The sequence below is a fragment of the Equus caballus genome, chromosome 7 (assembly GCF_041296265.1).
Source record: "Equus caballus isolate H_3958 breed thoroughbred chromosome 7, TB-T2T, whole genome shotgun sequence".
NCBI lineage: Eukaryota > Metazoa > Chordata > Mammalia > Perissodactyla > Equidae > Equus > Equus caballus.
In genome coordinates this window covers 28,608,410-28,634,839 of record NC_091690.1, presented here as the reverse complement: position 1 = coordinate 28,634,839, position 26,430 = coordinate 28,608,410, and the positions used below count along the sequence as shown (strand labels likewise).

The window sequence follows — 26,430 nt, the reverse complement described above, 5'->3', positions numbered from 1 at the left end:
GACCTCATGAGTCAACCCGGACCCTATTCCAGGGAGCCCACGCTTGGCCCCAGGCTCCTCCTAACCCAGCATGGCAGGCATCCCCCCAACCAGCAGAAACGGGCGCAGGAGGAAACCTGGCTGACACCGCCCATCACGACCAGCACCCCACGAGAGTCACTGGGACTCTGCATCCACATGCACCTCCTGACCAGCCCGAGGATCCAGGGGGTGAAAGGGCAGACAGAGTCTCGCTCATCTCCCAGATCCTGGGTCCCTCTTCATCGCCCCACACAAAGGCAGCCTTTTCCTAGGTCCTCTGCCCTGCAGGCCCCACTCCCCCCCCCCCCAGCCCACTGCCCTCCCACTAACCAACTGTTCTCCAGGGAAAGGAATTCCGGGCTGTGCACAGTCCTTAGCTCACGATGGGTGCGTCTGCCCTGGGGAACAGCCTGGGGCTCAGGCCTCCACCTCCAGAGCCTCCTCCCGACTCGGGTGCAGCAGTGTCCCAACCCTGATCTAGAAGCCAGGCTCCTCCCCGACGTGCGCCACCTCTGCTCTCACTAGACACCCTATCCAGTGCCCCTCGACCCCTGATGCCCGGCTCAGCTGCATCCAAGGCGGGGGCGAGGCACTCAGGGCTAAGGCCCAGGCAGACGCAGGGCTGCCCTCTCCTGGATCAGCTCCACGATGGGATATACACTAGTTCCAGATCCACCCGGGACAGGTGTTCTGAGATGCAGGCAACCCACTGTCATCCCAGGCATCTGTGGTTGAAGCAGCCCATCCAAGCTTCCCAGAGCCGAGGCTCATCACTAGTCAAGGGCTCCAGGCTCCAGGGAAAAAGAAGCCATTCATTCAACAAATATTCCTTGCGCACCTGCTGTACGCCGGTACTGTACTAGCTATGGGGGATGGAACGCTGAGAAACAGGCCCGGGCCACGAGCCAGTGGAGCTGTGTCACACAGGGGAGACAGACGATGACCTCTGCTGACCTCCCGGAAGCACCCAAGCGGGGCCAACTTGCCCCTCCATCACCCTGACCCTCCCCCAGGTGAGATGCTTAAGTTCCTCCCCCATGGAGGCTGGAGGCTCAGGCAGAGACACCTGCTGGCTCCTTGCAGAGGCACTTGCCACCATGGAGAAGCTGGGCAGACAGAGAAAGGGCAGTGGTACGCGTGACCTTGTGCAAGGCACTCAGACTCTCAGAGCCTCCATTCCCTCCTGGGTCACCCGGAACGAACAATCCTCCCAGGGTAGTGTTGCTGTGAGGATCTGCCATGACATATGAGGATGGGAACTCAAGAAGCAACAAAAGCAGCAGCATTATTGGCCCAGGAACCTGGGACCAAGGTCATCGCCACCCCAGCTCCTGAGGCTCAAGGTCAAGCTCTGAGCATCCCCCACGACTAATCCCCAAGAAGGAGCCAAGGGGAAGAGCAACAGCCCACCGGCTGCCCGCCTACTGGGCTCGTGAGGGTGGAAATGCACCCTCCCAGCACAATCTCCACTACCCAGAGTCCAGGTGCCATGTTTCCTTCCCGTTCGCATCCTTCCTGGCAGACCTCGTGGTCCAGCCTAACTACTCTGGATGCCGCAGGACTCTCAGTGTTCAAAGGACAGTGCGATGGTGCTATTTTATCTCAAATAAGCTGATGCACTCCCTTCACCTAGTTGCCCACCCTGTGCTCTTAGATGTGGGTCATCTGGACTTTTTGGCCCTCTGGTGGGCTGTCTGCAGCATCGCCCAGCCTCAAAGGAGCTCCGACAAGCAGGAGGCCACCTCAGCCCCATGGCCCCAGGACGCGAGGCCCCATCTAGCATCTGACAGATCCAGAAGACATCCGTGCACACGGGCCCAGCACACAGAGGCACTTGGGAAGTGTGTGCTACGGACGGATGCGGGACAACCCTAGCACGCCACGTGGCCAAGGGCCAGGCAGCTATCTGCCCGTGAGGCAAGTCCTCACCGTGGACATTTCTCTGAGCCCCAGGCCATCATCTTCCTGAGACTCCACCTGGGGAAGAGAGTCTGGGAGAGAAACCCAGGGAGGATGAGAGTGAATCCTGGCTTTGCTGCTTGCTCGCGAGGCATCTTCCCATCCGGAGGGCTGGAATGGGAAGAAGGCAGAAGCACATTCGGGGCCTCCAAGAAGGGTGCAGAACGAGCCCCCATGAGAAGTAGGTTTGGCTCAGTAGAAGGTAAAACTTTCCAGTATTTTCTGAAGAAAATCACTAGGACATCCTGAGTACCGTCTATACACTAGGCCACCGGTGTGCTGGACACTCTCACACGTCACGCCTTCTCACGGCCCAGAGAAGGATGGCCTGCCTCACGAGCAGTCAAGAGCACAGCCCAGACTGCCAAATTCACAGCCCAGCTCCGCCACTGACTATGTCGCCTGGGGTGAGCTACGTGACCTCTCTGGGCCTCAGTTTTCTCATATGCAAAATGAGACCACAATAAGCTCTACTTCGTAGGGTTGTTGGAAGATCAACTTAACACATATGAAGCATCTTGAACATAGTCAGTGCTCAGTGTTAGCTTTCAGAAGATGGGGAGGAGGAAGAGGAGGAGGAGGAGAAGGAGGAAGAGATGGCGGCCACGGCTGGAGAACTAGCCAGTGGAAATTCTGGCTGCAGACTAGAGGAGAGCATCTGGGAGGATGAATAGTGATGCAAGGACCTCAAGCTCCGTCCAGGAAGCAGATTCCATGATTCATTTAACCTCCCCGGGTTTCAGTTTTCCCAGCAATAAAATGGGCGTTATCATTCCTGGGCTTTATTCTGTGTAACAGTCTCAACCCTGGGCAGAGCAGGTGTGCCAAGGACTGCGGCCTCCACCATTGGCGCAGGTTGCGGGGAGCCTTCTGAAGGCACTGGGTGTGCAGACAGAGGCCCAGGCAGTGTCGGGAGTCCTGGATCCTGGGCCAACCTCTCAATCAAGAAACTGTGTGGTTTCCAGCCAGTCACTGAAATTCTGAGTCTGGGATGATAAGGCCCACCTGCCTTACCTACTTCTCAGCTTGGCCGCCCTGTGAGACCCCTGGGGGAGGGGCAGAAATCACCAAGAACATCGCGAGCCTTTGGCTGGTGTTACCATCAGGAAGCATACCAGCAGCTTCAGCACAAGGGTCGGCTGTGCTGATGGAGGCTTGGGGGGTGGGGGGCTGGGGAGAAGCCCCATGACCTCCCCCCAGGAAACGACACCGTGAGGGTCTTCTGGCCCTCCCTAAGCCCACTCTAGTCTTGTCTGCTTCTGAAACAGCCTCTGCTGCCTCCAGAAAGGAGATGTCCAAATTCTCATCCTGTCCCTGACCTTGCTGGGGCCTTCTGTCATGATCCTATGAACTGAACTAGGCTGGGGGAGACACCGTGAAGGTCAATAATGACCACGACTGTGACCGCAGTGCTCCAGCAGATTCCATCCAGCAACACCCTATCTACCTCTGAGGGCCCACGACCCCAGTTAGAACAGCTTCTGACAACCCCAGCCAGCTGGGCCTGGGGCCCTGGAGGGGATGGTGGGAAGACGGACGCTGGAGGGTCCGGGATGGGGGGTAGCCGTGAGCTTGCAGGCTCAGCTGAGCGCCATGAACGCTCCAACTTTTCGGCTCATGACAGTCTCATCAGCGCTTCACGTTGCTGCCTTTTTCCCGCCTCCACCCCAGGCTCTCCCCTGCACAGCCTCCACGTCAGAAAACACTGCGCACGATTCAGGGACCACCGCAGGAGCTCTGCTGGGGGTTGTCTTTGATCAATTCCCTAATATTTCCAGTGACCTCTCACTCAGGGGTCAAAGACATCAGACCAAGGAAAGACAAGCCCCAGAGCGCATTGAGGGTTCACACCCCCTCCATGCCGACGGCTGCACAGCCTGGGCCTGGGGCTGCAGGCCATCAGCTCCAGACATGAGCTTCGGCCTCCTGCCTATGAGATGAGGAACAGGAGTGGCAGTGAGGTAGCCGGAGGGGGAGTCGAGGGAATTAGGGGGATCAGGGCATATTTCACATACACATGCACCTGTGCACATGCGTGCGTGCAGCCACACACACAGGAACCTCTACCACCAGACTGTGAAATCAGGCCGCCGGGTACAAATTCCAACTCTGCTTCTTGCAGCTACGGGAATTGGGGCTAATTGATCATCTACTCTGATCTCAGCTCCTCATCTGTAAAATGGGTATATTAATAGAACCACAATGTTACACAGAGGATGAATTCAAGGTAATGTCTAGAAAGCACTCTGCAACACGCTTGCTATGTAGCAAGCATCCGAGGAACATTAGCGGCTAGTCCTGTCACTGGCGGTGGTGGCTAACCTGTCCACTTAAGAAACATTTACTGAGCACCTCCTATGTGCCAGCCTTCTGCTAGAGACAGAAGACAGGGCCGAACCCCTCCCCCAGGAGTTCCCCATCTAGTGCCTTCAAGAATCGAGATCATTCTCCTGCTTAGTTCCTGTCCCATTTTGTTTGGATGCTGGAGGGGACCAAACACTTTGGTGAAGTCTCTCTTCTCCAGCTCTCTCATTCCCGCATAGAGGCCACGAGACCCAGTGACGAGGACGTGGGCCAGGGAGCCTGGAGCCCCAGCTCTGCTGCTCCTGACCTACAGCCTGGACAGGTGCCTTAACCGCCCCAGGCCTCAGGGCCCTCCTCTGGCTGGGGCTGGCACTAAACCCACTCTAGACTTCTCTGATGATGATAAAAAATTTAAAAAAAGCCATTGCTGCCTCCCAAAAGGGCCACATCCAATTCCCATCCTCTCCCCAACCTTGTAGGGACAGTATTCCTTAGTCTTGTGAACCAGGCTGGACTAAGAGAGACGCTGGGAAGATGAAAACATGATCATACTTCCAACAATAACAACTGCGAGCATTTACTGGGCAGTCGGTACACCTGCTGACTGAGGGGCAGGGGTTGTGCTCCTTACACTCTGTGCCCACAGCCACGCCACTGCAACCGCAAGAGCTGGGACTGGATCCCGGCAGTCTGATCCAGGAGCAGCCAACCACTGCACCACACAGCCTCTGGGGCAGGAAGAGTGCCCCATGGGCCACCTGGACAGGCAGAGAGGAGCACAGAGCTGCCCCCAAAAGGTGACAGCAGCATTTCACTCCCTAAACCCAGCCTCCCTGCTCAGAGCCCCACTGGGCTGAGAGCAGAAACGACCCCAGCTGCTCCGGCACCCCAAGATGCGCCCCCACCCTGCACGGCTTCTTTCACTTTTCTGTTTTATTAAGTGTGCCTGGGAGCCAGCCTCTCACACATCTTAACCTCCTCCGGGCTATTGATTTCTCATTCTATTAAATCCTCTCTTTAACTCTGGCCTCTAAACTCCGATTCCAAACGTGTGCGTGCTCCACAACTGCTCTCCCAGGCAACCGCTATGCCCCCCCTGGCCTGGGGGGTCCCACCCCTCCCTGCTCCCTCCTCTGGGGTCTTCACATGATTATCTCACTGAATCAGGAACTCCGTGAGGCTGAGTTTATTGTAAGCCCGTGTTGATAGAGGGGGAACTGAGGCAGCAATAAGCAGCCTGGATTTCCTGTTTCCGAGTCAGCTCTCTTCCACTGGTCCACAGGACACCCCTCCCCCCACAAAAAATGCCCCAGGAGACGTTGTGCACACCCCGGCTTCCATTTCAGCCTCTCCATGGCCAAAATACCCCACAGCACCCCAAAAAGTGATCATCACCACCACCTGGTTTTTACTACTTCCTCTGAGCAAACTGCTCCCCGAGAAAAGCCGGAGGAGAAGGAAGGGCCAGGAGCATGAGGGCCGACTTCCATGAGGGCAGGCGATTTCCAGGCAAGGGCAGGGGCTCACAGTGATGGTGGGGGTGCTGCCTAAGGCTTCCCACAGTGAATTGTGGGGGGGAAGCCTGAAACTCCAGAGTGAGAGACACAGTGAGACCTGTCAGCCTCTGGACTCACTCCCCCCCCAGCAGCCCTGGGGAATAGCTGGCTGCACCAGCTGCGCCCGGTGGGTGGACATAAAGGAGAGGAGAGAGTCATGGAATCCAGAAAGTGCGGTCTTACGGAGAGCCCTGGGACACCCCATTCCGGAAGCCAACAGCCACACCGCCTTGCTCTCCATGCCTCACCTCCCACCTTCTATGAATTCGTCTTTGTAACAGACGTGTATTAAACCTGAGTTGAGGCCACTGAAGTGACAAACATTTATTGAAGACCTGCTTTGTGCCAGACACGAGGGATGCACCCACAAGCAGAGCAGCATGGCCACTGACCTCCTGGAGGGAGCCCCATTCACCGCCCCCAGGAAGGGACAGACACGGATGAGTGACTTCAAGCACAGTGAGTGCTGGGCACAGGTATCCCAGTGCCACGAGGGGAGGGCAGAGAGTGCTCACAGAGAATGGAGAGGGGAAATTCAGGCATCAGAAATGCCTAGAGGGGGCCGGCCCCCTGGCCAAGTGGTTAAGTTTGCCGCTCTGCTTCGGCGGGCCAGGGTTTCACCCGTTCGACTCCTGGGCACGGACATGGCACCACTCATCAAGCCACGCTGAGGCGGCGTCCCACATGCCACAACTAGAAGGACCCACAACTAAAAACACACAACTTTGTACTGGGGGACTTTGGGGAGAAAAAGGAAAAATAAAATCTTTAAAAAAAAACAAAGGGGGGCGCCAATGGGTGGCGCAGCTGTTAAGTTTGCGTGTTCTGCTTCTCGGTCCGGGGGTTCGCCGGTTTGGATCCCTGGCGCGGACATGGCACCTCTTGGCAAGCCATGCTGTGGTAGGCATCCCACATATAAAGTAGAGGATGATGGGCACACATGTTAGCTCAGGGCCAGTCTTCCTCAGCAAAAAGAGGAAGATTGGCAGTAGTTAGCTAAGGGCTGATCTTCCTCAAAAAAAAAAAAAGAAACGCCTAGAAGCGGCCCATCAGCAGCACATGCCCAGAGGCGCGCGCCCTCCCACAAGACTGCTCAGCGCTTTCCAGGAACCCGAGGCCACCGTGCCGGCCCCAGGGCTCCAGTCACCTCCCTCACAGCAGGTCTGGGCCACACGCGCCCCCCGGCTTTCCCCGTAGACCCGCTTCCCCTGCGGCTCCCGTCTGAGCGCACCGCCTTCTCCCCGGTCTCAGGCTGGAATCTCCAGGTTCTCCCACACTCCCCGCTCCCTCGTCGTCTCTTCCCAATCTGGCCGCACCTTCTGCTGCTCCTGGAAAACGCCACTCAAATGCACCCCCTTCTGCCATCACCCCCAGGCCCTCGACCCCTCTCTGGGCGCAGCACTCCTGTGCCCAGCGATCCTCGACGCCTCCCCAAACTGGGTGCGCCCACCGGAACCTCTTCTCCGGGGTTTCAGCTCCTCCAGAATCGAGTCAGTTCTGCCTGAGGCCCGCCCACCCCTACTCCCTGCAGACGGGACCCTTCCTTCAGTGTCCCCCCCATTCTGCCTGTCACCCCATCCTCAGACATCCCCGGTCCGCACGCTGCCCGGGCAGGCCCTCCTCACCGGAAGTGATCCCCCTCGTCTCCGAGCTCCGGGCCGTGTGGACCCCTGCTTCTTCGCAGGCGGCCGGTACACGACCACACGCCTCATGTCCCATCGTGCGCTGTGTCCGCCTGTCTCTCCACCCAGATTATCAACCCGTGGAAAGAAAGATGCTCCTCAAGACCCAGCCCCGGCTGGGCTGCACGCAAATGACACAAGTTCAGTGGTTTCCAGAAAACCTCTGAGGAATCTTTCTATAAAGAGCCTCCTCCCCTCTTTCTTAGGCCCAAGTACAGGGGAAGGAACCGGGGTTCTGGAGCGCCCCCTGGTCCGTGACCTGGCAGGGGGCGTCACACCGCAGGGCCCCCTCTGGACACCCTTTCCTCATCCGTACAAAGGGAGATGCTCACATCTACTGCCGGGGGAGCGGGGTGATGGAACGAACAAGCCAAGAGCGCGGTCAATACAACGTTAAATTGATTCCCTCCTTTCTTCCCATAATTTGCCTTGGCTGGTACTGTGGCTTAAGGTGTTTTTCATGCGGGATTTGCTAAATGGAAGGCGTACCCTATTTTACGTAACCAAATGTTATAATCAAGTAACAACTATTTCTTGGGTTCCCGCACTGAGCAGGGACCAACATGTGGGATGGCAAAGGACCACGCTTGCCGGCTCCGGAGTGAGGACGTGAAAGGCACCAGGCAAAGTCCTCGCCCTTCGGGGGGCTTCCCATCTGGTGGGGAGAGAAAGAGGAACAGATAATTGTCGACAGCAGGCAGGAGCTGGGCGCTGACCCAGCCCACGAAGAGGCAGCTGGGAGGAGCCCCCCAGGATGCTCCCTGGGCCCCCCCTGGGCTGCCCTTCACAGTGACAAATCACATTCCCGCCCCACCCACATTCACGCTCACAGCAACCCTTTCAGGCAGGTGAGATTACCCCATTTTACAGGTGAGGCAAATGAGGCTCAGAGAGGTTAAGCGACGTGTTCAAAGTCACGCAGGCAGGGACACCAGGAGAGGAACCCAGGTCTGCCCGACACTCAGCAGTGAAGCTGCCACCACTTCCTGCTGGGACCCAAGGGCTGGAGGAGGCGGGCTTCCCAGATTGCAGCTTGTGCGGCTCCAGCTGCACCTTGAAGGCCGGGAAAGGTGTGGGTGGGCAGGAAAGAGGGGGAGAGGAAAGGGCCCTGGAGAGCTGTAAGAGGCCTGGTGTGAAGGTGGCAGGCAGGGAGCAGAGGATCATGTCCAGAGGCATAAAGTTAGGCCAGCGTGTGGAGGGCCTTACATGTCAAGGTACCACATGGGGACGCTACCCAGGAGCCCAGGGGGCCACCGAGGCTCTGGAGCCTGGGTCACATGACACAGATACCCTGCTCTGTAGGAAGGCAGCTGTGGCAGCAGGTGCTGGAAGCAGAGGCTGCAGGCTGCCCAGGGAGGAGGCTGTGTGACCGTAACCCAGGGTGGGCCGCTAAAGCCCCCAGCAGGCCAGTGGCAGTGGGAAAGGAGAGGTCAGACTGGGCACAAAGGTGCCAAAAGAACTGAGAGGCTGAAGTGATAGGGCGCAGGAGAGTGGGCTGGGGAGGTGGAATAAGAAGAGTCAAGGGGTCCCAGGGGCCCAGGTTGCCTGCCTGCCTGAGAGAACCTGGAGCTCTCCGCAGGAGGGAGTCAAGAGGAAGCACAGGCCCGCAGTGGGGTGGCGGGCCATCCAGGGTGCTGGGGCAGCCAGACTACCGAGGAGAGAATGCAGAACCAAGAATTAGTCAGACCCCACACCCCAGACTCTTCAGCACCATGGGGAGGAGAGAGCACTGGGCTGACTTGGGAGAGCATGAAGATAAACTGAGGCATGGGAGGGGGAGGGGAGGACTGAACAGCTTAGGAAGCAACAAGTAGCAGCGCAAGAGCACTGGGCTGGGAGTCCAGAGGCCTCGGGTGGCTGCAGAGCCTCCGACAATTCATTCCCATCCGAGTCTCAGTTTCTGGGGATCGATAATCCCTCCTTCCGGGGTGGTAACGCAGGTCAAACGCTTGTGGGGCCCTGGTAGAGATCAAATGAAGTGATTTTTCTGAAAAGCACTTGGAGAACTGCAGAACACGTCCGGGATCAGCAGCGTGCAGAAGTAACAAGAGATGCTGTCTTCCCACACTCACCGCCACCGCCACCCCACCAGCCGCACAACCCCCAGCTCCTCTTGTTTTCAGAGTTTTCTCCCTCACCCAGGACGCGTCTTCCTGCTTTTCTTCCTCCCATCTTGGTGGGACTGAGACATCAGGGGCAGCTGATGCTCACTCTCCAGGATCCCCTGTGTCCTGGCAACTGGGAGCTTCTCCCTCGAGTCCCCACTTTCCTCCCACTATGTAAAAGTTCCCTCTCCACTCTCAGGGAAAACCAAACTGCAAAGCCAGACCCAGAGACATACCCCGTCTCAGGGAAGAACTTTCGGTATCGGGGAAAACATCAGCCAATGATCAAGATGCCTAGGAGGGAGGGGTCTGGGACATAGGAGACCACAATCTCCTCTCAACCCCCCTCCATAGCCCCTGCCTCTTCCCCACCAGGCACTCCTCGGAGCTCCTGGGACCAGCCCTGCCTCTGATCTCAGGTGGCAGGTCCAGAGGAGGACTGGGGATGGAGCTGGTGAGGCGGGTAGAGGCTGGTGGGCAAGTCCGGGCCACAGCTCCCCACGGAAGGCTCACTCCACAAGAAATGAACAAAATATGGAAAATTAAACAAACCCAGACACTGTAATGTGTGCATATTAGATTAACTCTCCAAAGGGTCACGACCTTGAGGAACACATCCAGCCAGTGAAGAAAATAATAAACCTGATTAATGATGAGGCATGAGCTGCAGCTTCAGCAAATACAACCGGCCTGACGATGCCCAGTGGAGTTCCAGGGGCTTCCTTCCCCCATGGGACGGGGACACAGCTGACCTCTCCAGGCTCCTCATACCCCATCACATAAGCACAGACACTCAGGGAGTAAAGCGGAACCAAATTTTCCTTTCAGTTGCCCACTGCCCACCCGTACAGTCTCTATGCCAGCACCAGCTGTTTGCAGGGGCTCCTGGAACTGTCACTGCACCCAGGTGACCCACAGGGAGTGAAGGTACAGGTAGTTCTCTTTGCTACTAGCAGTGCTCAGTGGTCTTGGCCAGTCCTGGGACCTCTTGGTTTGGTCTTGACAGATGCCCACTGCCTGGCAAAGGGACCCAGTGGAGCCCAGAGCTCCCCTCCTCTTTCCGGACAACCCAGTCCCTTGGGAGACATGCCCAGGAGAGCCACTGGAGGGAGGCAGGGAGGTGGCACCGAGTGGCATCACCAGACAACAGCACCAGGAGGAAGATGGCAGCACGAAGTCGAGATGCCAAGAGCTGTGCAGCCAAAGGTCCAGCGGGGGAGCAGCTCGGCCGCATTGCCCCACCGCTGCCAGCCTGGCGGGCCGAGGGCCCCGGCCCAGCCCCCACCGCTGCCTCCCCCTCCCCAAAGGCCCTCGGCCAACTCTCCCCGGGCTCCAACTCCTCCCCTCTCACTTTCTTCAGCTCAAGGGAGCCAGGGAAAGAGACACAGGTGCTCTCAGGGCCTTGAAACCCATGTCCCAGCTGTCGCGAGCTGGCCCTCCACCCTGGCCACGTCTGAGCAGCTCACCGCTCAGCCAGTCCTCACTGGAGAGAATCTCAATCAATTCCCCTCCCCCTCTCCACCCCAGCCCCCTCCCCCATCACACGCCCAAATGCAGGTCTCTAGAGTTTCTCCCTCACTTCCCACTCGCGGGAACTAGGGTGAGATGGGTGGGAACCCCATTAGTCCAGGGAGAGAGGGTCCTTTCTGATAGGAGTATGGTTCCCCCAAAGCGAGACGGCGCGGGGGTGTGGGGGGGAGGCGGGGGTGTGTGTGGTGGTGGCCCGAGTCCAGTGCAGGGGCAGGGGGCAGTCGAGGCAGATGGCAGTGAGGAAAGGGGGAAGGGGCTCCGTGGGATCCAGAGCTGAGCTGGGATGGGGAACTGTAGCCAGGGAACGGGGCGATCGGAGAAGCGGAGGGTGACGGACGAGGTGTGGGGGAGCAGTGCCAGGGTTGGGAAGGGGCCGTCATCCCTGCAGGGGCAGAGGCAGGGCTGGGAGTTGCACAGGGAAGGGGGAGGACCAGAGCGGGAGGACCGCGAGCCCGGAGAAGGGACGCGGAGTGGGGGAGATGAGGATGGAGACTGGAGGAACTACGGAAGCAGAGCGATGGGGTTCAGAGCCCAGTCGGGAGACGCGGGGATCGGAGTGCAGGGGACAGACTGGCTGAGGGCGGGAGGGGGAGGAAGAGCGCGGGGGCGGGGGCGGGGGGCAGGGGACGGGTGCGGGCAGCGGCCCCGGAGGGGACGACGCGCCGAGACGTCAGAAGTAGGGATGCGGCCGCGGAAGGGGGCGCGCGCAAGGGGCCCCGCGCGGATGGGACGCGGGGGTGCAGGGGGCCGCCCGAGGGGCGGGCTGGGGGCGCCGCGGGGCCCTGCCCTTACCTGGGCGGCTCCGCGCTCCGGGGCTGAGCCGGGGCGGGCGCTGCTCCGCCGGCCGCCGGGCCGCTGTTTTCCTTTTCTCCTTCTTCCGCAGCAGCCGCGGCGGCTCCAGCGCGATCCGCCGGCAGCTGAAGGCAGAGTCTGTGTCCGGCGGCTGCGAGCGGGAGCGGGCAGCGGGCGGCGCGGGAGGAGCGCGGTCGAGGCGCGGGGCGCCGCCCGGCGGGCAGCGGGCGAACTGCGGCTAGGCTCGCCGGCCGGGGGGGCGCCCCTTCGGGGCCGGCGCCGCCGCGCAGCCCTCACGCCCTCGGCGCCCGCTCGGCCCTGGCCCCTCACGCCCGGAGCCGGGCGCCCGAGGGGCGGGACGGCTGCGGGGCCGAGCGGTCGGGGCAAACTTGCCGTCCCCCCGGGGGCCGCGGCCGAGCGGGAGGCGCCGGGCTGGGGCTGCGGCGCCGGGCAGGGGCGCGCGGGGCGTGAGCGGCCGGGGCCAGGTGTGGGCGCTGCGGTGGCTCGACCTCGGGGGCCCCGGCGCAGCCCTCGCCCTGCACCGCCCTGCGCCAGGGGCAGCGCAGCCCGCCCGAGGAGGGCCCGCCGGCCGGCTTCGGCGGGCAGAGGGCGCCTCCTGGCGGCGCTTCGGGGAACAGCGCGAGGGTCGAGCGCGCCCGGTTACTAGACTGCGGACTCGGTAGGGGCGCAGGCGGAGAGCGGGAGGTTTCCTGCGGAGAGAAAGACCCAATTGTTCCGGGAGGCTGACCACAAACAGCCCGCATTTAGTAGTTCCAGGGCACTATTTTGTGACCACAAACATCTTGGGAGGAGCTGTCATTCCCAGGTTTCGGATGAGGACCCCGAGGCTAGGAGAAGGGGCCAGCCCAGGAGCCCAGGACTCCAAGTGAACACGGTAGCGAGTGGCAGGACCAGGGGGGCAACCAAGGTTCTGACACGCGGTCGGCTGCCCTCAGGAGGAGGCTGGGAATGGGGTTCCTGCAGAAGGAAGACCAAGGACACGTGGCCGCCTCGGACGTGAGTTCCTCTTTTCCATCCCACACAGTCTCTGTCCTGGGCAGACTGCGGACTGATGGCAGAGCCCTCCCACCTTCAACGGCCTGGGCCCCAACCCCGACCGTCAGCACCCCACACCTCACCAAATCCTCTGTGAGGGTTGTTCCCGGACATACTCAGGGAGGGGGGGGACCTTGGGCACCAGAGGAGGGTCTCTGGACTAGGCATGTTCGTTGACACTGCGTTCCCCAGGGATGGAGAGCCGGCCACCCTTCCCACTTCTCTGCAGCCCAGGGGGCAGGGAGGCATGTGGGGAAGCAGGGTCCCGTCTTCCCATCCGCCCTCCACACTGGGCTGAAGAGTGCTCCTGGGGAGCACATTATTTAGCACCTACTGTGTGTCAAGACTACAGCACTTACACAAGCACAGCTTCCAGTAACCTTCACGTCAACTTTGCAAGATTGGTGTTGAGGTGACACTACCCCGTGTTACACATGAGGAAGTCTGCTAGAGTTTAAGATCACTGTAAGCTGGCCACACCCGGCCCCAAACAGGCTACACGGAACTAGTTTCTGATGTCAGCTCTGTCGGGCAGCTGGGCCTCATTTACAAGATGGACAGAAGGACAGCAGGGGCCAAGCAAAAGTACACTGGAGGAGTGGGGGGCACCCCTGGGACCCTAGGCAAGTGACTTCACGACCCTCTGCTTCAGTTTCCACATCTCTGAACATGAGGGTTGCAGACTAAATAATCTCTACGTTCCCTTCAAACTCTGACATGCCAAGCATGGACCCGGGGCCCTTTTTACTGGAAGGATGCAAGATCAGGAAGGAGGTACAGGCTTAAGTGTTTGGGAAGAAAAATACCGTCTAAGTGAAATGCTTCGCCTTATTCTTGTGCCTGGTGAGCTCACCCTATGGACAGCGAGGTGGGAGGACCTTAGGGCAAGGTCAGAGGGACTGCCAGTGGGTCTGGAGGGAGCCTCGGCTGCGGCCTAGCGCAGACCCTGGTTTCTCCCCTTCCTGCAAGGACGATTCTGACTTTCTTCCCTTGACTTAAGGCCTCTGGGCCTAGAAGCAAGGAGCCCTCTACGAGTCAGAGGGTGGCAGCAATGCCAGAGATGCCTGCCTTTAGCACCAGCCTGGCTGTCCCCTGCCCACTTTCTTCTCTCTTCCTTCTGCTACCAGCTGCTGAGTTCTCTGGAGTACTCACTCCTTGCTCTCCACTGTCTTTACTCCTGAATGTCAGTGCCACTTGTTGATCAAAATTTAATTCTGGGCGAGCTAACTTGCCAGGCTCAGCTGGGGGTGGGGAAGGGGTGGGGAGGTCAGTCCGGATCATTTTCGGCTTCCACAGCAGGGGTGCGTCAGAGGGGAATGAGGCTGGCCCAGCTGAGCTATCTGAGGCTGCTGCCTAGAATGAAAAGCAGAAGGGTGGGGAAGTGGGGCTCCCTCCCCTAGAACCTCTCCTCTGCTGTGCTGTGCTGCGCTGGACGGACAGGGGTCGGCGTGCTTGGGCATCATGGGTAAGTCGGGAGGGCCCGAGCTCTTGGGTGGCTGGAGCCCGCAGCAGGGAGTTTGTCCTCCTGGATTTGTTTTTAGCGTCTTCTGTCTTATTATTGCCTCAGGTGCATCCACCAAGAACACTTGATCTGAAATTTACCTACTATGTCTTTTCCAAAGGTCTCTTTGAAGGTTTGTCACAAGTTCATAATGAACCCCCTGCAATAATTGGGGCCAACTGAGGCCCAAGTGACCCAGTGACTTGTCCTCACTTTGCTGGGTGGCGCATGCCATCAGCCTGTCACCGTCTCCTAGAAACTACTGCAACAGTCTTCTCACTGCTCTCGCTACCTGCAGACTGGCTCCCTCCCACACGTGCACAGGCGCTGTCAGAGCCATGGGCCTGAAACGCGCTTCACCACCTCACGCCCCGGCTCAAACCCTTTCACGACCCCTATTGGCCTTTAAGGTAAAATTGAGTCCCAAACTCCCTAGCACAGCACAGAAGCTCCCCGCTCACTTCTCCTGCCTCACCCTGTTCCCCTACCACACATCTCGTTCTCCATGAACACCAAACTGCTCACAGTCAGTTCTCGGCCCTTCCTATTTTATGCTCTGTGCCTTTAACACACTGAATTCTGCCTGGAACCCGCCCCTGCCCACACACACACACACACACACAGGTACGCAAGTGCATATTTACCTTTCAAAACTCAGTTTAGGAATCTCCTCCTACTAGAAGTTTCTCCTACCCTGCTGTCTGGCCCTTTCTCAACAGAATTACTACTCCCGTGTCTAGACTTCCTGTGCACTCATTAGACTTTGGTCACTCACTTGTTTCACGTCTGCGTTCACTAACAGACTGTGAACTGGTTCTCTTGGGTTTATTTTTAGCTCCTCCCTTCTTTGTGCTTGCCTCAGGCGTGTCCACGAAGCAGAATACTTGCTTTTAACTTTACCCACCATCTCTCTTCCAAAGGTCCCTTTGAAGCTTCATCACTAGTTCATAATGAGAGTATGGACTTAAAAAAAGTTTCATACTAACAGGGCAATGCCAGTATAGTAGCTACTCAGTAAATGTGCTGAATGAATGAACCAGCGTGGAACAGGGGCTGTGGGGTCTGCAATCTGGCAAATCGCATTCACTTCCGTCGTTGGTCCACGTGAGTCAGGTGAAATTGCCTGCCTGGCAATGTGAAACCATTGGTCCCACTAAGCCTGAAGCTTTTACAAACCCAAGCTGATGCTGGGGCTCTCGTCTGAGGGTCTTGAGGCTGAAGGAAGCGAGAGCCTGACAATATCCTTGTTGCGACACTGTTAACATGCAGCAATCCCGCCAGAGAACTACACGCAAACCCAGATTAAACGAAAATAATTCTGTCCTTCTCATCACCTGTTTGGGGGATAAAGGGCCCATTCCTGGAGGATGACGTCTGACAGAACCAGTTTAGAAGCAGCATTGAACTTAGGGAACTGTTGCACAGCAGGCGGCCAGGACACACGCGCCCTCGCTCCTTCCTCTTTCTCCACTCCATCTTGGTGATCGCGGCAGTGGTGGCCGCGGTTTAGTCACCGACAGGCAGCTCTTTGCACCCAGAAGCTACCCACCCTCAGGTGACCAGCCAGGAGACAGTCGCCCAGATCAAGGCTCCCGTAGCCTCGTTGGTGGGCCTCGCTCCAGAAGATGAGGTCGTGCTCCTGCAGGCTGGCCCCCAGAGGATGAGGCTACCCTGGGCCAGCGGCTGACCACTCTGGAAGTAGCCGGCTGCATGCTTGGAGGTGAAGTCACTGGTTCCCTGGCCTGTGCTGGGCAAGTAAGAGGTCAGACTCCGGACGTGGCCAAACAGGAGACAAAGAAGAAGACAGGCGGGGCCACGCGGCGGATGTGGTACAACCAGCGCTTTGTCAGTGTTGTGCCCGCCTTTGGCAAGAAGACAGGCCCCAATGCCAACTCTTAAGTCCTTTGTAATCCTGGCTTTCTCTAATAAAGCCACTTAACCCAGTCACAAAAAAAAGAAGAAAGGGAACTGTCCTTTGATTTTTACTCCTGCCTTAAAGGATGCAATAGGCAGTGGTTTTGCCTAATGACATTATGGCCAAGTTTTAGCAAAGAGTAAATACATATGCATGTGGGTTTAGACGTACATGGCCCCCACACATCGTAACAGCATATTGCTCAGCCTCACTGGCTGCAAAGACTATGTCTCAGGCTGAGAAGCACACCTCCCCTGGACAACTCTGTTAGAACACAGCTCACTCCCCCCAACATCTCTTATCTCCATTTTATTAGTCTAGACATAAAGAATACCACTCCCACTGAAGTGAGAACGAAAATTTGGATCATCCCGGATCAGAACACAACCAGCCTCTCATTCTGCAGCCCTGCTCTCATCCCTGACGTGAGAACCTGGTTCATTCCCGCCACGTGCCTCAGTTTCCATTTTCTGCACTGCAGAGGAGGTAAGCCGCCATGCCAGTTAGTTCTTCTTCAAGAAATCTTCAGTGCCTCTTATGTGCCCGGCACTGGAGACAAAATAGAAAGCAAGACACATCCTGGGCTTGGCCCCTTGGAGTGCACAGTCAAGTAAAACATAGCGCAGAGGCAGAGCCTTCTCCTTCTAACAGTTTTCGTCCATCTGACATCAGGGATTTTCTGTATGATATTTCACATCCATTAACTCCGTGACATGGTCATAGTCTAGGCCAGCAGACTGGGTGAGGGGTGGCAGACTGCAGGGCCCTGTGGTTTATCTAACTCCAGAGTTGGGCCCGAGGACCCTTAGCACACACTGGCATGAGTGCACCCCCAGAATTCTCAGCCTGGATCTTCTACAGGCCTACTCGGATCTGGAGGCCCGCCTCTCTGGCTGCGCCCGTGTGGGAATGGGGGCATCGGCATTCACCTGCACTGGTAAAGGCTTGTGACAGAGCCAAGATAGGAGGGTACCACGCTCACTGCTCAAAGCGGCATTTTACTAGTGATGGGCTCCATGGGTCTGTGTCCTCCTTTCCTCACCTGATCTCACAGTCAGTCTAGGCAGGTTCCATGGCACCGTGTGACAGAAACAAGCCACTCAGGAGGGAGAAGCAAAGCTGGGTTAAACTCAGGGCTCCCGGCTCAAGAAGGGAAGCAGGCTGCGTGGAGGGTGCTGGTCAGACAGCCCTCTGGGGAGGGGGTAAACTCGTTTGGGTCAAACTGGGTAAAATGTGAAGCAAGGACTAAAGAAGTTGCATTTTTTCACCCTTTCACTGTTGCCTTCTCAATCTCCAATAACAAGAGCAACCAAAGAAGCGGGACAATTGAACAGGAGGAAGAGGCAGGAAGATGAGGGACAGGGCGGCGTATTCCACCGGGAGCAAAGCACAATGACTTCAGCAATGGCAGGACCGAGAGAAGGGTCTGCCTTCTCCACGCGGCCGCCTCAGGAGATCCAGATAAGAGGATGCTTTTCACATCAGCCCGGTGTGTGGGTCTGCAGTTTATCCAGAGAACAGTTGTGTCTGAACAGTGGCATCAAGGCCGCCTATGAATCATTATGAATGACTCAAAGATAATATCAAGTTATTTGAAGGTAAAAAAAATGTATGTTCATATCTACATGTACATATGTGCGTCTCTCTGTATGTATATATATATATATATATACACACACACACACACACACACAGGTGTGTGTCTGCGTGCATGCATTCCCAAATACATATATATTTCAACATAATGTTGGCCAGTTCTCTTTTGCAGCTCAAAAGAACAATAATTCATCAACAGCTTCCATCTGCCAGGTATGACATTAGGCACTATAGGGGACAGAAAGAAAAATTGGACATGGCTTCTAGTTTCAAAAAGTTTATATTTTGGTGCATTCAATTTTCCCTTCTAAAGGAAAGCCTTTAAATTTTATCTCATAGCAATTTTTAGGAGCTGTGCCTTCTCAAGGAATTCAGAATAGCAAAAGGGATGAGAGAGCAGGATTTCTATTCACCCAGGACAGATTTCTGACTAATCCTAGCTAAATGAGGGATGGGTTACACTCAGGAACTGTACTACATAGTGGGTTATGTCCAAGTTTGAAATATTAGGAGAGATGCTTACCTGCTAGCTGCAATTGTAACAGAAGTTTTGTATTGGGTATTGCATGGTTTAACACTCAATCATTTCCATTCTTGTTCTTCCAGATTCCAGGAAAAAGTCTTAATTTAGAAGAATCTAGTTAATTTGGGAAAGACTAAAGGAAGATGTGGTGGCTGTCTTCAAATGCTTAAGATCTTTCCTGGGTTGCTCCACAGCCAGGACCAATGGATAGAAGTTACAGGCTGATTTTAGCTCAAATAAGAAAGAATTTATGAGTTGCCTCAGGAGATGATGAGCTCCCCAGCACTGGAAGTATACAAGCAGATGGACAGCCATCTGCCAGGGCTGCCATAGAAGGTATTCCAGCATCGGATTAGGAGGGTGAATGAGGTACTCACCATCTCTAAATTCTTGGATTCTCAGTCTGTCTCCTTGGCCCAAGGCTAAAAGGAAATTTCAGTCTTTGGAGAAATGTAACACTTATTGTTGAAGGTAAAAACGTGCCTTCTGTATTTGGGCCTTTCTCTTTAGATGCATGAACACTGTTCTCTAAGCAGTGAAGGTACTGAATACTAGGCAATGCAATAATTACTGAAGTGCTCTACTGACAAAAGTAATATTATTGACACACTCAAGTGTTACTAGGTAAATAGCATTAACGGCCTTGTTAAAAAAGGGAATCTATTTACATGAAAGGACAATAGTTCCAAAATAAGACCCATCTGAATAGATAAGCATCGTGCTTGTTTTTTAAATGACTTCTTATAACACGCACACATGCATACACTTTCAAGGAATGAAAACAGTGAGTGGAGTAAAAATGAAAAGTGTCTCAATATATCTACTGCTTTCATGCCTTGGAATCAGACTGAGCCTCCTGCTAGAGGAAGGATGGTGTTCCTCATGCCTTTTCCAGCATTTAGCACTTGGATGAAGCTCAGCACACACAATAATACCTTGTTCTTCAGAATACAAATTGACTCCAGTTACCCTTCCCCCCAATCCAATGGATAAACTGCTTTCCGAATGCTAATGAATAAGGCCCGCTGGAGAGGTGATATGGTTGACTTACAAATTTGGCGGGGAAAGAGGAATACAGAAACTGAATTGAAAAAAAAAAAAAAGAAGAAAAAGAAGTAGACCCAACCCAAAATACCTACACATAAATACTCAGACATTTAATAACCAAAATAGAAAGTAAGTCTTCTCTCTCCCAACCCCCAAAGGCAAGATTTTTATATTTCAGTAATGATACAAGGATCTGCTTTATGGGGTAGTTGGATAAAGAAGTGGATGGGGGCAGGGGGAGAAAGTTTATTAAATAACGGAAGTTCCTGCTGAGGCTGTGTTTTCAATCTTCAGCTGGGTTTAGGGAACAGTTGCCCCCAGGTGCCGGCCCTGTCCTTGATCCTGGGGATGCGCATGTGTGTAGATGTGGTCCCTGCCCTCAGGAGCTCCCTCTCTCCTGTGAGGCGTGGAGAGGCACTTCTGTAGGAGTCAACCCACTAATTTCAGTCCTCAGCTCAACCCTGCTGCCCCTGCACTTTACTCCTTAAAAAGAAAGTCAGTGAATGCACGAGTAGATACATTTGGATCCATATCTTATATATAAATATATACAAATGGTAGTAAGAGTTCTCAGGATAAATACTTTTCAATGCTGTCAGCGTGTAGCTAGCAGTCCATCTCACCACTACTCTTCATAACAACTAGCATTGGTTCAGCACTTCACAGTTTACAAAGTGCTTTCACGGCCACCACCATATTTGTTCCTCATCACAGCCCTGGGAGTTGTGTTAGCCTCATTTCAGAGATAGGAAAGTAACCTATTTAGGAGTAAGTTATGAGGCTTCAAGTTGTATTTCCTGATTTTAAACCAGAAAATTCCCTTCCACTCCTGTTACGTTTTAACCACCACTCTGCCACCCTGATGTCATACGTGTAGAACCTGACGTACAAAGAGTGTAACTGACCAGGGCTCTGCCACTTCTTGGTTAAGTGAGATGCAGTCCAAACTCGGGCTCCTTCAAGTTCCAGGCTTTTCCTTTCAGCTGAGCCAAGCCACCACTTCCGCCTTGGGCCAAATGAAAAGATCAAAACGTTCTTTGCGGAATGAAAAACATAGATGGGACCAAAATAGCTGGAAAACTCAACCTATCGCTTGAAATAAGAGTAAAAATTAAATCTTACTTTTAAATAAATCGTCCCTTTAAAGCAAGTTCCAGTGTACTTTATTTCTCTCTCTCTTACTTTGTGCCTTGTTTTATCTATGTCTCCCCCAAGGGCAGGTCTAATGTTGATTCATAGAAAATATTTGGAAAACCTGCCCTAGAATGACACACACTGTCCACTTTACATTTTTTCAGTCACTAGGGCTGAAACCAGACTCTACAAAACAGTCTAGATTCTGAATCAAGTCAGAACCATGCTATTCTCTGTGTGTAACAGAGCACGCAGTTGACATTTAATAAATGTTAGATAATAAAAATAGAAGCAGTACTTCAAAGTCACAATATCTGAAGAATCTCGTTCAGCACAAAGTAAGGTAAACAGGCTGCCGTCACCCATCTGGATTTGCGCCGATAGGCACCTTCCCCATGGCTGTCACAGAAGACAGGACCAGCTGGTATCCCACCGGACATGCCGGACAGCACTGTCCACCCAACACCAAGGTGAGAGAAAGAAAGAACAGGTTCCTTTGTTCAGCTCTCTTCCCTAGTTATACCTTGGGTCTAAATGAAGAAAATACAGCACACATGATCAGAAATAATTTAGAACTAAATGAAAAGCAACAGAGTGGAGGGTTCATCATCATCATCAGTGGCAGGGTCAGAGGAAATGCACAGATGGGAGCGCCAAATTATCCACAGTGGCATGAAACAGAAAGAGATCCAGAACCAGGGGAGATGAGTCAAGAAATTAAGCTTGGTTTCCATGTTAATTCAAAACAGTTTGTTTGGGGCTGAAGGAAGGAAGAAGCAATGATAACTCCAGCAGGGAAACTGCTCATTAATATCCTAGCAAAACAATAACCTCAGATAATAGGAAATATCATGATGTCTCCCGAGAACAGAGAGAAATTCAGATTTACTCTCCCATCCACGGAGTCAGTTTAATAGAGTATATTCAACAGAGCTGAATTAATATCAACAAGAAGGCTCAAACATTAATTAGGGGAAATGCTTCATACTACCGACATCTGGAAACAAACAAACCAGTTAAAAAAGCAGGTGGAGAGATTTAGGTTGTTTTATTCCTCTGAAAGTAACACTGGTGATTTGCGGTTCCAGCTGCCCAGCAGGGAGAGTGAGTTAGGGGTGGGGGGTAGGACGCAGAGGGAATGAGAGGTGGGAGGGGATGTTCGAAGCTATCGATGGCTGCCATTGGGTTTATTACAGTGTTTTATGAAGCAATACAAGAGATTACCCAGACATCTTCAGCTAACATTGAGATTGCACTAGACCCATAATATAACAAATGGTTGTAAAAGGTTACCAAATCTTCTAGATGACTGAACCTAAATGAAGGGTCTCCTGTCCAGGATTTGGTGCCCTATCGTTTCATAGCACTGCTCTAACCTCAGCCAAGACAAGGATAAGGAGTCTGAGGTTAGGACAAGAATCTAGGAGACTCCTCCTTACTTTCACACACTTTTACAAACTGTCTTTCTGTTTATATCTTTTAGTTACCAAAGAGCATATGGATACTAGGAAGGTTTGGGTCAGCTGCCTTATGCTAAACAAGGCTGCTCTCCACTCTCTTAATATTCTTGGACCTTTGGCAGAGGGGGAGAAACAATGAAACTCAACACAAAGCCCCCCGTATCTGAGTGGGCCACCGGGCAGCTGTGCCATGCAAAAGCACCTCAGACCTCCGGCCGCACTGGGCACGTGCCTCTTGAAGGGAAAAACAACATCGCTGGCAAACTGACCTCACTGACAGTCAAAGCATCAGTAGAGCCTATCAAGATTCTTAAAAAACTCAACCTCTAACCAACACTACATTTTCACAGCTTATTCCAACAATGTCATTGCCCTGTGTTCCTCAACTTCGTGCTGTCGATTTTCTGGGCTATCGACAACCAAATACAAAGTGTAGTGACTGAGCTCTCGCCAGGTATTTGGTGGTATAGTAAAGGACAGGTGAGAAGTAATAAACAGCTCATTGTTACCATTGATCAGGCGTTGACTTGTGCCAGGCACTACACACTCTACAGGCATTGTTTCACTGTCATCACACAACCCTATGAGGTGGTACTATTATTCTCCCCATTTTGTAGATGATAACACTGAGCCTTAGTGAAGTTAACAAATTTTCCCAATGTCACACAGTCAGTAGGTGGCAGAGCGAGGATGGTCTAACATGCAGAGTCTGTGTTGTTTACTCTGCCACGTATACCAACTAGAGGTCAAAAACATGGAACGGCTTGCTGTGCAAGCAAGTCAGTCCCTATGACAGGAGACGTGAAAGTAGAGGATGGATGAAGGCACTGAACCACTTGGATGGGGATAGGGTAGGTGATGTCTGAGGTACTTTCTTTCTTCCATTTTTTTAAAGATATAATTCACACGCCATAAAATTAGCATTTTAAAGTGTACAATTCAATGGGTTTTAGTATATTTGCAAGGTTGTATATCCATTACCACTATCCCATTCCAGAACATCTTCATCACCATCAAAAAATTCCAGAATATTTTATTCACTCCATACCCATTAGCATTCTCCCCTCCGCCAGCCTCTGGCACCCACTAATCTCCTTTCAGTCTCTTGGATTTACCTCCTCTAGACATTTCATATAAATGCATCATACAATATGTGCTCTTTTGTAACTGGCTTCTTCACTTAGGTTAAAGTTTTCAAGGTCCATCATGTCATAGCAGGTATCAGTACCTATTCCTTTTTATGGCCAAATAATATTCCACTGCAGACATGCCACATTGTGTTTATCCACTCATCAGTTGATAAGACTCTAAAGCACTTTTGACTCTGAGATTTTAGGAAGACAAAGCTCCCATCCTTAATCCAGCTGGGACTAACATGTGTCTGCACTCCAGGGCTGTATCTGCAACTTCTTGGTGGGCATCCCTGAGTGGATATACTGCTGTCTAAAACAGCATGGCCAAAGTAAGCTGATTTTCCTCTCAAAGCCTCTCTTGCCTCCACGGTTCCCTACTTCTGTTAATGGCAATACAATCTCTCAGGTTCTCTCTTTTTACCCCTCCCTCTTCTGTATGTTGCATATTAACTTACATGCCAACATCCGTAAATTCCACCTCTGCTATACCATCTTCCCCTTCTGTGACTTCACCAGTTGTAGCCTCTTGGTGGATGTCACAGCACCTTCCACTTGACTCTCCACCTCCTAACTCTCTGTGTTCTACTCTACACCACTCAGTGCAGTCCAGTGGCTGAATTAATCTCTTTTATGTTCAGCTATGTCCAAACCACTCCCAAGATCGAACCCCTTAGTCCAGTGTAAGTATCTGGAATTTAATAAGGGAGAAAGGCAGAAAAGTGATATTCATGTACTTGTCTTCACTGTTGGATTGTGAACACTCTTAAGGGCAGAAACTATTTCCACAGCCAGTAATAAAGGCAGGCTTTGGCAGCAGACAGACCTTGTCTTGAATTCTGGCTGTTCCACTAGGAACATCCTAGTCACCACTAGCTTCAGTCACCTCATCTATGAAAATGGGGACAACCACTTACCTCTTGGGGTGCTTGTGAAGATGAGAGGTAATGTAGTAAAGGGCACAGCACCTGACACATAGTTTGTACTCAACCCACTGTAGCTACTACTTTTCGTACTCATTGTTAAATCCTCCACAAGACGTGGAACACTGCTCCACACAGTGGGCAATCAAAAATGCTCGTACTGCTAAGTGGAAATGCGGGGGTCAGGTGGGGGATGAGGAAAAACTACAAGAGCAGGAAGAATCAGGCAAAGAGAACAGTAACCAGCGGCTGCAGGAAATGAGAAGGGTGAGCTTGGAAAGACAGCAGGATATGGATAGAGAGAGAGGAGGAGGTGCGTTTTAGACTGACGTAAAAGCCAAGGTCAAGGCAGGACCTGGCACACCAGGTGAGGGAGCCAGAAAGGAGGCTAAGTCTTACTGGGAGAGGGCTCACGATGGGTGGGAGAGGGAACCGCAGTTGGCTGGATAAATTATGAACATCTCAGAAACCAAGCAGAGTTTAATCTCAATACAGCAGTAACCATAAAGCTATCATAGGTTCTCAGACACGCAAGTGACACGATGAAAGTAGTGTTTTTAGAAAACTGGATAGGTGGCCAGGTGCATGACAGATGGGAGAGCAGGAGGAGGAATTCATGGGGGTGTTTTAGATGCCCACGAGAGAGGCAAAATGACCAGGTTACAGCGGGAACAGAGCAAGAGGTACATCAGAAAGACATTTGGAAAGAAAAAGAAGTCACAGGCCCTGGTCACAAATACTGTCAATGATCCTAACCTTTAACCTCCTTTCCCTAGGCCTATGTTTTATTTTTTCCCTCAAACCATCTTCAAACTCCCTGCTCCTCCAAGTCTTTGTTTCCTGAAACAAAGCTGGGAATCAGTTAACCAGTTAATCAACCAACTCTTCAGTCACGGCTGCCAAGCTGTTCTGGCCCAAGATGGAAATTCCTGCTTACTCTGATCTGCCTAGGTGTGCCCAGTCTTAATCGCAATTCAGCTCAGAACTTCTCTGGAGAGAGAGGAAGACAAGAATTGAGAATGTAAGTTAGTCAATCGAACTCATGCCTAAAGATCCAGAAGCTTTGCCCCACACTACTAGAGTACAAATACTTCCACAGGAGGCAAACATCAAGCTCTGTATGCACTGCAGCTAAACGTCACTGACTGCCCAGTCAGGTTGGAAAACCTCTGTCCCACTGCTTTTCCTTTCACTTGGGCTGTTAGTGTAAACATCTGATTGCACAAAAGCTTCCAAGTCCTCTGGGGCCTGGTCCTGCTGGCTGAGCCAGGTTTTCTGATGGTGCATTTGCTTACTAAGTAATCAATCCAACTAACTCATGTTCTGGGCACTCAACTTCTGTGAATTCTCTGAATTTCATAAACCTTTCAGAACACGCCATCAGGACGGGAGCTGGAACTGAGATAAGACCTGTCATTGTCCCCTCAACCAGTGCTCAGAAAGTCTCCTCTGAACGAGGAATGTCAGACCTCCTACAAAAGTCTTCAAGTTTCCTGTAAACTGACAGTGAGATCAGGACAAAAGAAAAAAATGAAAGATGCTCCATCAGACTGTAGGTGACACTGAACTAGAGGAAGCTACCAAAGGAAAAATAGAGAATAGGAGAAAAAGAAATTTCCAGGGATAGACTTCCGTGAGTGATATTAAAATTATACTATTATTTGTAGCAACACATGAGGTCAGGACAAGCACTTGTGCCACAGTCTGAGCTTAGAGCTAAACCAGCCACTTTCTTTCAAACAAAGACCATGTGACCTCAAAAGAATGACTCGTAACCAGCGGCTGTTCAGACTTGAGTGTGCGGCAGGTATTTTCTCAAAAATGAAAAAATTTAGGGGCCAGCTCCATGGCAGAGTGGTTTTCTTTTGCTCCACTTTGGTGGCCCAGGGTTTCGTTAGTTTGGATCCTGGGGGCGGACATGGCACCGCTCATCGGGCCATGCTGAGGTGGCGTCCCACACAGCACAACTAGAAGCACTCACAATTAGAATATACAACTATGTACTGGGGGGCTTTGGGGAGAAGGAAAAAAAAATATAAGATTGGCAACAGATGTTAGCTCAGATGCCAATCTTTTAAAAAAATCCTGTCATTTGAAGGAAAACAACTGTCAGTATTTGTTGCCGATAACAAAATTTGAGCTTTCAAGCAAAAATTAGAAGTTTGGGAAATTTGTGTCCACCACCAAGAGACTTTT

General features: G+C 53.1%; 1 protein-coding gene and 1 long non-coding RNA gene across 10 annotated transcripts in view; one reads left to right on the top strand and one right to left on the bottom strand.

Annotated features, from left to right (window-relative positions):
• GRIK4 (glutamate ionotropic receptor kainate type subunit 4) overlaps nucleotides 1-12,174 on the bottom strand; it is a 413,900-nt gene extending 401,726 nt beyond the window's left edge. For 4 of the 9 annotated variants that reach the window (XM_023645006.2, XM_070273803.1, XM_070273805.1 and 1 more), the window contains exon 1: nucleotides 11,950-12,152. The gene's annotated coding sequence lies outside the window, so the exon portion shown is untranslated. Of the gene's footprint in view, nucleotides 1-11,949 lie in introns of all 9 variants that reach the window. The other 5 variants (XM_070273801.1, XM_070273806.1, XM_023645007.2 and 2 more) reach the window with 3 other exon arrangements.
• A 682-nt stretch (nucleotides 12,175-12,856) lies between these two features.
• LOC138925099 (uncharacterized) lies at nucleotides 12,857-19,250 on the top strand. The gene is made up of 4 exons (XR_011440799.1): nucleotides 12,857-12,966; nucleotides 16,738-16,907; nucleotides 17,726-18,019; nucleotides 18,624-19,250. It is a non-coding gene; the product is annotated as an uncharacterized lncRNA (long non-coding RNA).
• The last annotated feature ends 7,180 nt before the right edge of the window (nucleotides 19,251-26,430 follow it).